A 12,260-nucleotide genomic window follows, 5' to 3' on the forward strand; every position below is an offset into this window, starting at 1 on the left:
TGGAGGGATGGAACGTGAAGATGAGGAGGTTGCAGACTGGTTTCTGCATGCTAGAAGGGACCATAAGTGTGGCTGACGACGGTAAGTTAGGGCGGGTGCTTTAGAAACTACTTTAGAGTCTGCGAGGTGTGAAGTGGCGTCCATGATTAGTTTTCCGAGCCTGGATATGGAGGGATGGAACGTGAAGATGAGGAGGTTGCGGACTGGTTTCTGCATACTGGAAGGGACCATAAGTGTGGCTGACGACGGTAAGTTAGGGCGGGTGCTTTAGAAACTACTTTAGAGTCTGCGAGGTGTGAAGTGGCGTCCATGATTAGTTTTCCGAGCCTGGATATGGAGGGATGGAACGTGAAGATGAGGAGGTTGCGGACTGGTTTCTGCATGCTAGAAGGGACCATAAGTGTGGCTGACGACGGTAAGTTAGGGCGGGTGCTTTAGAAACTACTTTAGAGTCTGCGAGGTGTGAAGTGGCGTCCATGATTAGTTTTCCGAGCCTGGATATGGAGAGATGGAACGTGAAGATGAGGAGGTTGCGGACTGGTTTCTGCATACTGGAAGGGACCATAAGTGTGGCTGACGACCGCAAGTTAGGGCGGGTGCTTTAGAAACTACTTTAGAGTCTGCGAGGTGTGAAGTGGCGTCCATGATTAGTTTTCCGAGCCTGGATATGGAGGGATGGAACGTGAAGATGTGGAGGTTGCGGACTGGTTTCTGCTTGCTAGAAGGGACCATAAGTGTGGCTGACGACGGTAAGTTAGGGCGGGTGCTTTAGAAACTACTTTAGAGTCTGCGAGGTGTGAAGTGGCGTCCATGATTAGTTTTCCGAGCCTGGATATGGAGGGATGGAACGTGAAGATAAGGAGGTTGCGGACTGGTTTCTGCATACTGGAAGGGACCATAAGTGTGGCTGACGACGGTAAGTTAGGGCGGCTGCTTTAGAAACTACTTTAGAGTCTGCGAGGTGTGAAGTGGCGTCCATGATTAGTTTTCCGAGCCTGGATATGGAGGGATGGAACGTGAAGATGAGGAGGTTGCGGACTGGTTTCTGCATACTGGAAGGGACCATAAGTGTGGCTGACGACGGTAAGTTAGGGCGGGTGCTTTAGAAACTACTTTAGAGTCTGCGAGGTGTGAAGTGGCGTCCATGATTAGTTTTCCGAGCCTGGATATGGAGGGATGGAACGTGAAGATGAGGAGGTTGCGGACTGGTTTCTGCATACTGGAAGGGACCATAAGTGTGGCTGACGACGGTAAGTTAGGGCGGGTGCTTTAGAAACTACTTTAGAGTCTGCGAGGTGTGAAGTGGCGTCCATGATTAGTTTTCCGAGCCTGGATATGGAGGGATGGAACGTGAAGATGAGGAGGTTGCGGACTGGTATCTGCATACTGGAAGGGACCATAAGTGTGGCTGACGACGGTAAGTTAGGGCGGGTGCTTTAGAAACTACTTTAGAGTCTGCGAGGTGTGAAGTGGCGTCCATGATTAGTTTTCCGAGCCTGGATATGGAGGGATGGAACGTGAAGATGAGGAGGTTGCGGACTGGTTTCTGCATGCTAGAAGGGACCATAAGTGTGGCTGACGACGGTAAGTTAGGGCGGGTGCTTTAGAAACTACTTTAGAGTCTGCGAGGTGTGAAGTGGCGTCCATGATTAGTTTTCCGAGCCTGGATATGGAGGGATGGAACGTGAAGATGAGGAGGTTGCGGACTGGTTTCTGCATACTGGAAGGGACCATAAGTGTGGCTGACGACGGTAAGTTAGGGCGGCTGCTTTAGAAACTACTTTAGAGTCTGCGAGGTGTGAAGTGGCGTCCATGATTAGTTTTCCGAGCCTGGATATGGAGGGATGGAACGTGAAGATGAGGAGGTTGCGGACTGGTTTCTGCATACTGGAAGGGACCATAAGTGTGGCTGACGACGGTAAGTTAGGGCGGGTGCTTTAGAAACTACTTTAGAGTCTGCGAGGTGTGAAGTGGCGTCCATGATTAGTTTTCCGAGCCTGGATATGGAGGGATGGAACGTGAAGATGAGGAGGTTGCGGACTGGTTTCTGCATACTGGAAGGGACCATAAGTGTGGCTGACGACGGTAAGTTAGGGCGGGTGCTTTAGAAACTACTTTAGAGTCTGCGAGGTGTGAAGTGGCGTCCATGATTAGTTTTCCGAGCCTGGATATGGAGGGATGGAACGTGAAGATGAGGAGGTTGCGGACTGGTTTCTGCATACTGGAAGGGACCATAAGTGTGGCTGACGACGGTAAGTTAGGGCGGGTGCTTTAGAAACTACTTTAGAGTCTGCGAGGTGTGAAGTGGCGTCCATGATTAGTTTTCCGAGCCTGGATATGGAGGGATGGAACGTGAAGATGAGGAGGTTGCGGACTGGTTTCTGCATACTGGAAGGGACCATAAGTGTGGCTGACGACGGTAAGTTAGGGCGGGTGCTTTAGAAACTACTTTAGAGTCTGCGAGGTGTGAAGTGGCGTCCATGATTAGTTTTCCGAGCCTGGATATGGAGGGATGGAACGTGAAGATGAGGAGGTTGCGGACTGGTTTCTGCATACTGGAAGGGACCATAAGTGTGGCTGACGACGGTAAGTTAGGGCGGGTGCTTTAGAAACTACTTTAGAGTCTGCGAGGTGTGAAGTGGCGTCCATGATTAGTTTTCCGAGCCTGGATATGGAGGGATGGAACGTGAAGATGAGGAGGTTGCGGACTGGTTTCTGCATACTGGAAGGGACCATAAGTGTGGCTGACGACGGTAAGTTAGGGCGGGTGCTTTAGAAACTACTTTAGAGTCTGCGAGGTGGGAAGTGGCGTCCATGATTAGTTTTCCGAGCCTGGATACGGAGGGATGGAACGTGAAGATGAGGAGGTTGTGGACTGGTTTCTGCATACTGGAAGGGACCATAAGTGTGGCTGACGACAGTAAGTTAGGGCGGGTGCTTTAGAAACTACTTTAGAGTCTGCGAGGTGGGAAGTTGCGTCCATGATTAGTTTTCCGAGCCTGGATACGGAGGGATGGAACGTGAAGATGAGGAGGTTGCGGACTGGTTTCTGCATACTGGAAGGGACCATAAGTGTGGCTGACGACAGTAAGTTAGGGCGGGTGCTTTAGAAACTACTTTAGAGTCTGCGAGGTGGGAAGTGGCGTCCATGATTAGTTTTCCGAGCCTGGATACGGAGGGATGGAACGTGAAGATGAGGAGGTTGCGGACTGGTTTCTGCATACTGGAAGGGACCATAAGTGTGGCTGACGACGGTAAGTTAGGGCGGGTGCTTTAGAAACTACTTTAGAGTCTGCGGGGTGGGAAGTGGCGTCCATGATTAGTTTTCCGAGCCTGGATACGGAGGGATGGAACGTGAAGATGAGGAGGTTGCGGACTGGTTTCTGCATACTGGAAGGGACCATAAGTGTGGCTGACGACAGTAAGTTAGGGCGGGTGCTTTAGAAACTACTTTAGAGTCTGCGAGGTGGGAAGTGGCGTCCATGATTAGTTTTCCGAGCCTGGATACGGAGGGATGGAACGTGAAGATGAGGAGGTTGCGGACTGGTTTCTGCATACTGGAAGGGACCATAAGTGTGGCTGACGAAAGTAAGTTAGGGCGGGTGCTTTAGAAACGACTTTAGAGTCTGCGAGGTGGGAAGTGGCGTCCATGATTAGTTTTCCGAGCCTGGATACGGAGGGATGGAACGTGAAGATGAGGAGGTTGCGGACTGGTTTCTGCATACTGGAAGGGACCATAAGTGTGGCTGACGACGGTAAGTTAGGGCGGGTGCTTTAGAAACTACTTTAGAGTCTGCGAGGTGGGAAGTGGCGTCCATGATTAGTTTTCCGAGCCTGGATACGGAGGGATGGAACGTGAAGATGAGGAGGTTGCGGACTGGTTTCTGCATACTGGAAGGGACCATAAGTGTGGCTGACGACAGTAAGTTAGGGCGGGTGCTTTAGAAACTACTTTAGAGTCTGCGAGGTGGGAAGTGGCGTCCATGATTAGTTTTCCGAGCCTGGATACGGAGGGATGGAACGTGAAGATGAGGAGGTTGCGGACTGGTTTCTGCATACTGGAAGGGACCATAAGTGTGGCTGACGACAGTAAGTTAGGGCGGGTGCTTTAGAAACTACTTTAGAGTCTGCGAGGTGGGAAGTGGCGTCCATGATTAGTTTTCCGAGCCTGGATACGGAGGGATGGAACGTGAAGATGAGGAGGTTGCGGACTGGTTTCTGCATACTGGAAGGGACCATAAGTGTGGCTGACGACAGTAAGTTAGGGCGGGTGCTTTAGAAACTACTTTAGAGTCTGCGAGGTGGGAAGTGGCGTCCATGATTAGTTTTCCGAGCCTGGATACGGAGGGATGGAACGTGAAGATGAGGAGGTTGCGGACTGGTTTCTGCATACTGGAAGGGACCATAAGTGTGGCTGACGACAGTAAGTTAGGGCGGGTGCTTTAGAAACTACTTTAGAGTCTGCGAGGTGGGAAGTGGCGTCCATGATTAGTTTTCCGAGCCTGGATACGGAGGGATGGAACGTGAAGATGAGGAGGTTGCGGACTGGTTTCTGCATACTGGAAGGGACCATAAGTGTGGCTGACGACGGTAAGTTAGGGCGGGTGCTTTAGAAACTACTTTAGAGTCTGCGAGGTGGGAAGTGGCGTCCATGATTAGTTTTCCGAGCCTGGATACGGAGGGATGGAACGTGAAGATGAGGAGGTTGCGGACTGGTTTCTGCATACTGGAAGGGACCATAAGTGTGGCTGACGACAGTAAGTTAGGGCGGGTGCTTTAGAAACTACTTTAGAGTCTGCGAGGTGGGAAGTGGCGTCCATGATTAGTTTTCCGAGCCTGGATATGGAGGGATGGAACGTGAAGATGAGGAGGTTGCGGACTGGTTTCTGCATACTGGAAGGGACCATAAGTGTGGCTGACGACAGTAAGTTAGGGCGGGTGCTTTAGAAACTGCTTTAGAGTCTGCGAGGTGGGAAGTGGCGTCCATGATTAGTTTTCCGAGCCTGGATATGGAGGGATGGAACGTGAAGATGAGGAGGTTGCGGACTGGTTTCTGCATACTGGAAGGGACCATAAGTGTGGCTGACGACAGTAAGTTAGGGCGGGTGCTTTAGAAACTACTTTAGAGTCTGCGAGGTGGGAAGTGGCGTCCATGATTAGTTTTCCGAGCCTGGATACGGAGGGATGGAACGTGAAGATGAGGAGGTTGCGGACTGGTTTCTGCATACTGGAAGGGACCATAAGTGTGGCTGACGACAGTAAGTTAGGGCGGGTGCTTTAGAAACTACTTTAGAGTCTGCGAGGTGGGAAGTGGCGTCCATGATTAGTTTTCCGAGCCTGGATACGGAGGGATGGAACGTGAAGATGAGGAGGTTGCGGACTGGTTTCTGCATACTGGAAAGGACCATAAGTGTGGCTGACGACAGTAAGTTAGGGCGGGTGCTTTAGAAACTACTTTAGAGTCTGCGAGGTGGGAAGTGGCGTCCATGATTAGTTTTCCGAGCCTGGATACGGAGGGATGGAACGTGAAGATGAGGAGGTTGCGGACTGGTTTCTGCATACTGGAAGGGACCATAAGTGTGGCTGACGACGGTAAGTTAGGGCGGGTGCTTTAGAAACTACTTTAGAGTCTGCGAGGTGGGAAGTTGCGTCCATGATTAGTTTTCCGAGCCTGGATATGGAGGGATGGAACGTGAAGATGAGGAGGTTGCGGACTGGTTTCTGCATACTGGAAGGGACCATAAGTCTGGCTGACGACGGTAAGTTAGGGCGGGTGCTTTAGAAACTACTTTAGAGTCTGCGAGGTGGGAAGTGGCGTCCATGATTAGTTTTCCGAGCCTGGATACGGAGGGATGGAACGTGAAGATGAGGAGGTTGCGGACTGGTTTCTGCATACTGGAAGGGACCATAAGTGTGGCTGACGACGGTAAGTTAGGGCGGGTGCTTTAGAAACTACTTTAGAGTCTGCGAGGTGGGAAGTTGCGTCCATGATTAGTTTTCCGAGCCTGGATATGGAGGGATGGAACGTGAAGATGAGGAGGTTGCGGACTGGTTTCTGCATACTGGAAGGGACCATAAGTCTGGCTGACGACGGTAAGTTAGGGCGGGTGCTTTAGAAACTACTTTAGAGTCTGCGAGGTGGGAAGTGGCGTCCATGATTAGTTTTCCGAGCCTGGATACGGAGGGATGGAACGTGAAGATGAGGAGGTTGCGGACTGGTTTCTGCATACTGGAAGGGACCATAAGTGTGGCTGACGACGGTAAGTTAGGGCGGGTGCTTTAGAAACTACTTTAGAGTCTGCGAGGTGGGAAGTTGCGTCCATGATTAGTTTTCCGAGCCTGGATATGGAGGGATGGAACGTGAAGATGAGGAGGTTGCGGACTGGTTTCTGCATACTGGAAGGGACCATAAGTCTGGCTGACGACGGTAAGTTAGGGCGGGTGCTTTAGAAACTACTTTAGAGTCTGCGAGGTGGGAAGTGGCGTCCATGATTAGTTTTCCGAGCCTGGATACGGAGGGATGGAACGTGAAGATGAGGAGGTTGCGGACTGGTTTCTGCATACTGGAAGGGACCATAAGTGTGGCTGACGACGGTAAGTTAGGGCGGGTGCTTTAGAAACTACTTTAGAGTCTGCGAGGTGGGAAGTGGCGTCCATGATTAGTTTGCCGAGCCTGGATATGGAGGGATGGAACGTGAAGATGAGGAGGTTGCGGACTGGTTTCTGCATACTGGAAGGGACCATAAGTGTGGCTGACGACAGTAAGTTAGGGCGGGTGCTTTAGAAACTACTTTAGAGTCTGCGAGGTGTGAAGTGGCGTCCATGATTAGTTTTCCGAGCCTGGATACGGAGGGATGGAACGTGAAGATGAGGAGGTTGCGGACTGGTTTCTGCATACTGGAAGGGACCATAAGTGTGGCTGACGACAGTAAGTTAGGGCGGGTGCTTTAGAAACTACTTTAGAGTCTGCGAGGTGGGAAGTGGCGTCCATGATTAGTTTTCCGAGCCTGGATATGGAGGGATGGAACGTGAAGATGAGGAGGTTGCGGACTGGTTTCTGCATACTGGAAGGGACCATAAGTGTGGCTGACGACAGTAAGTTAGGGCGGGTGCTTTAGAAACTACTTTAGAGTCTGCGAGGTGGGAAGTGGCGTCCATGATTAGTTTTCCGAGCCTGGATATGGAGGGATGGAACGTGAAGATGAGGAGGTTGCGGACTGGTTTCTGCATACTGGAAGGGACCATAAGTGTGGCTGACGACAGTAAGTTAGGGCGGGTGCTTTAGAAACTACTTTAGAGTCTGCGAGGTGGGAAGTGGCGTCCATGATTAGTTTTCCGAGCCTGGATATGGAGGGATGGAACGTGAAGATGAGGAGGTTGCGGACTGGTTTCTGCATACTGGAAGGGACCATAAGTGTGGCTGACGACAGTAAGTTAGGGCGGGTGCTTTAGAAACTACTTTAGAGTCTGCGAGGTGGGAAGTGGCGTCCATGATTAGTTTTCCGAGCCTGGATACGGAGGGATGGAACGTGAAGATGAGGAGGTTGCGGACTGGTTTCTGCATACTGGACAGGACCATAAGTGTGGCTGACGACAGTAAGTTAGGGCGGGTGCTTTAGAAACTACTTTAGAGTCTGCGAGGTGGGAAGTGGCGTCCATGATTAGTTTTCCGAGCCTGGATACGGAGGGATGGAACGTGAAGATGAGGAGGTTGCGGACTGGTTTCTGCATACTGGAAGGGACCATAAGTGTGGCTGACGACGGTAAGTTAGGGCGGGTGCTTTAGAAACTACTTTAGAGTCTGCGAGGTGGGAAGTTGCGTCCATGATTAGTTTTCCGAGCCTGGATATGGAGGGATGGAACGTGAAGATGAGGAAGTTGCGGACTGGTTTCTGCATACTGGAAGGGACCATAAGTGTGGCTGACGACAGTAAGTTAGGGCGGGTGCTTTAGAAACTACTTTAGAGTCTGCGAGGTGGGAAGTGGCGTCCATGATTAGTTTTCCGAGCCTGGATATGGAGGGATGGAACGTGAAGATGAGGAGGTTGCGGACTGGTTTCTGCATACTGGAAGGGACCATAAGTCTGGCTGACGACGGTAAGTTAGGGCGGGTGCTTTAGAAACTACTTTAGAGTCTCCGAGGTGGGAAGTGGCGTCCATGATTAGTTTTCCGAGCCTGGATACGGAGGGATGGAACGTGAAGATGAGGAGGTTGCGGACTGGTTTCTGCATACTGGAAGGGACCATAAGTGTGGCTGACGACGGTAAGTTAGGGCGGGTGCTTTAGAAACTACTTTAGAGTCTGCGAGGTGGGAAGTGGCGTCCATGATTAGTTTGCCGAGCCTGGATATGGAGGGATGGAACGTGAAGATGAGGAGGTTGCGGACTGGTTTCTGCATACTGGAAGGGACCATAAGTGTGGCTGACGACAGTAAGTTAGGGCGGGTGCTTTAGAAACTACTTTAGAGTCTGCGAGGTGTGAAGTGGCGTCCATGATTAGTTTTCCGAGCCTGGATATGGAGGGATGGAACGTGAAGATGAGGAGGTTGCGGACTGGTTTCTGCATACTGGAAGGGACCATAAGTGTGGCTGACGACAGTAAGTTAGGGCGGGTGCTTTAGAAACTACTTTAGAGTCTGCGAGGTGGGAAGTGGCGTCCATGATTAGTTTTCCGAGCCTGGATATGGAGGGATGGAACGTGAAGATGAGGAGGTTGCGGACTGGTTTCTGCATACTAGAAGGGACCATAAGTGTGGCTGACGACGGTAAGTTAGGGCGGGTGCTTTAGAAACTACTTTAGAGTCTGCGAGGTGGGAAGTGGCGTCCATGATTAGTTTTCCGAGCCTGGATATGGAGGGATGGAACGTGAAGATGAGGAGGTTGCGGACTGGTTTCTGCATACTAGAAGGGACCATAAGTGTGGCTGACGACGGTAAGTTAGGGCGGGTGCTTTAGAAACTACTTTAGAGTCTGCGAGGTGTGAAGTGGCGTCCATGGTTAGTTTTCCGAGCCTGGATATGGAGGGATGGAACGTGAAGATGAGGAGGTTGCGGACTGGTTTCTGCATACTAGAAGGGACCATAAGTGTGGCTGACAACGGTAAGTTAGGGCGGGTGCTTTAGAAACTACTTTAGAGTCTGCGAGGTGGGAAGTGGCGTCCATGATTAGTTTTCCGAGCCTGGATATGGAGGGATGGAACGTGAAGATGAGGAGGTTGCGGACTGGTTTCTGCATACTAGAAGGGACCATAAGTGTGGCTGACGACGGTAAGTTAGGGCGGGTGCTTTAGAAACTACTTTAGAGTCTGCGAGGTGTGAAGTGGCGTCCATGATTAGTTTTCCGAGCCTGGATATGGAGGGATGGAACGTGAAGATGAGGAGGTTGCGGACTGGTTTCTGCATACTAGAAGGGACCATAAGTGTGGCTGACGACGGTAAGTTAGGGCGGGTGCTTTAGAAACTACTTTAGAGTCTGCGAGGTGGGAAGTGGCGTCCATGATTAGTTTTCCGAGCCTGGATATGGAGGGATGGAACGTGAAGATGAGGAGGTTGCGGACTGGTTTCTGCATACTAGAAGGGACCATAAGTGTGGCTGACGACGGTAAGTTAGGGCGGGTGCTTTAGAAACTACTTTAGAGTCTGCGAGGTGGGAAGTGGCGTCCATGATTAGTTTTCCGAGCCTGGATATGGAGGGATGGAACGTGAAGATGAGGAGGTTGCGGACTGGTTTCTGCATACTAGAAGGGACCATAAGTGTGGCTGACGACGGTTAGTTAGGGCGGGTGCTTTAGAAACTACTTTAGAGTCTGCGAGGTGGGAAGTGGCGTCCATGATTAGTTTTCCGAGCCTGGATATGGAGGGATGGAACGTGAAGATGAGGAGGTTGCGGACTGGTTTCTGCATACTAGAAGGGACCATAAGTGTGGCTGACGACGGTAAGTTAGGGCGGGTGCTTTAGAAACTACTTTAGAGTCTGCGAGGTGTGAAGTGGCGTCCATGATTAGTTTTCCGAGCCTGGATATGGAGGGATGGAACGTGAAGATGAGGAGGTTGCGGACTGGTTTCTGCATACTAGAAGGGACCATAAGTGTGGCTGACGACGGTAAGTTAGGGCGGGTGCTTTAGAAACTACTTTAGAGTCTGCGAGGTGGGAAGTGGCGTCCATAATTAGTTTTCCGAGCCTGGATATGGAGGGATGGAACGTGAAGATGAGGAGGTTGCGGACTGGTTTCTGCATACTAGAAGGGACCATAAGTGTGGCTGACGACGGTAAGTTAGGGCGGGTGCTTTAGAAACTACTTTAGAGTCTGCGAGGTGGGAAGTGGCGTCCATGATTAGTTTTCCGAGCCTGGATATGGAGGGATGGAACGTGAAGATGAGGAGGTTGCGGACGGGTTTCTGCATACTAGAAGGGACCATAAGTGTGGCTGACGACGGTAAGTTAGGGCGGGTGCTTTAGAAACTACTTTAGAGTCTGCGAGGTGTGAAGTGGCGTCCATGATTAGTTTTCCGAGCCTGGATATGGAGGGATGGAACGTGAAGATGAGGAGGTTGCGGACTGGTTTCTGCATACTGGAAGGGACCATAAGTGTGGCTGACGACGGTAAGTTAGGGCGGGTGCTTTAGAAACTACTTTAGAGTCTGCGAGGTGGGAAGTGGCGTCCATGATTAGTTTTCCGAGCCTGGATATGGAGGGATGGAACGTGAAGATGAGGAGGTTGCGGACTGGTTTCTGCATACTGGAAGGGACCATAAGTGTGGCTGACGACAGTAAGTTAGGGCGGGTGCTTTAGAAACTACTTTAGAGTCTGCGAGGTGGGAAGTGGCGTCCATGATTAGTTTGCCGAGCCTGGGTACGGAGGGATGGAACGTGAAGATGAGGAGGTTGCGGACTGGTTTCTGCATACTGGAAGGGACCATAAGTGTGGCTGACGACAGTAAGTTAGGGCGGGTGCTTTAGAAACTACTTTAGAGTCTGCGAGGTGTGAAGTGGCGTCCATGATTAGTTTTCCGAGCCTGGATATGGAGGGATGGAACGTGAAGATGAGGAGGTTGCGGACTGGTTTCTGCATACTGGAAGGGACCATAAGTGTGGCTGACGACAGTAAGTTAGGGCGGGTGCTTTAGAAACTACTTTAGAGTCTGCGAGGTGGGAAGTGGCGTCCATGATTAGTTTGCCGAGCCTGGATACGGAGGGATGGAACGTGAAGATGAGGAGGTTGCGGACTGGTTTCTGCATACTGGAAGGGACCATAAGTGTGGCTGACGACAGTAAGTTAGGGCGGGTGCTTTAGAAACTACTTTAGAGTCTGCGAGGTGGGAAGTGGCGTCCATGATTAGTTTGCAAAGCCTGGATACGGAGGGATGGCACGTGAAGATGAGGAGGTCGCGGAATGGTTTCTGCATACTAGAAGGGACCATAAGTGGGCAAGCGACATCATCGACATCAACAGGACCAGCGAGCAACGCCCCTCAGGCTTTTTTCATCAGTGGGCAAGGCTGCAGCCGAACGATGCAGCCCGGCTCAATTTCTTCGCTTTTTTCTTCCAGGTTCTTGCCTAGTGCATCGACCCGGTTTCGTTCAGTGATGTCGGCAGCGCGGATGATTCCTGCTGCGTCAAGTGCATCGACCCGGTTTCTTTCGGAGATGTCGGCAGCGCGGATGATTCCTGCTGCGTCAAGTGCATCGACCCGGTTTCTTTCGGAGATGTCGGCAGCGCGGATGATTCCTGCTGCGTCAAGTGCATCGACCCGGTTTCTTTTGGAGACGTCGGCAGCGCGGGTGATTCCTGCTGTGTCAAGTGCCACCAACCAGCACCGATGACAACGTTCGACGCTGGTGACTCAGCGGTACAAAACGGAAGCATCGCTCGGTTTTTCGAACTTTATCCTCTTCGATGCAACACCCAAGCGACATCATCGACATCAACAGGACTAGCGAGCAACGCCCCTCAGGCTTTTTTCGTCAGTGGGCAAGGCAGCAGCCGAACGATGCAGCCACGGCTCAATTTCTTCGCTTTTTTCGTCCAGGTTAGTAGAAAGCTTTCTACTAAAGAAATGAAAAGTGATTGTTTATGTTTGATTTTGCTGCCTTGCCGAGGCGTTTTGTGTAACTGTATAGCGGGTTGTTTTGACTCGTTTTGTTTTCTTATTCTTCTTTTGAGCGGGGATGTTGATATGAATCCTGGTCCAACTATCAACAAGCAGCTGGCACAAATCGGTGAAAGTCAAAAAGAAAACTCAAAAGAACTAAAGTCAATT

This window comes from Ixodes scapularis, unplaced genomic scaffold, assembly GCF_016920785.2.
Source record: "Ixodes scapularis isolate PalLabHiFi unplaced genomic scaffold, ASM1692078v2 PGA_scaffold10__122_contigs__length_95168666, whole genome shotgun sequence".
Taxonomy (NCBI): domain Eukaryota; kingdom Metazoa; phylum Arthropoda; class Arachnida; order Ixodida; family Ixodidae; genus Ixodes; species Ixodes scapularis.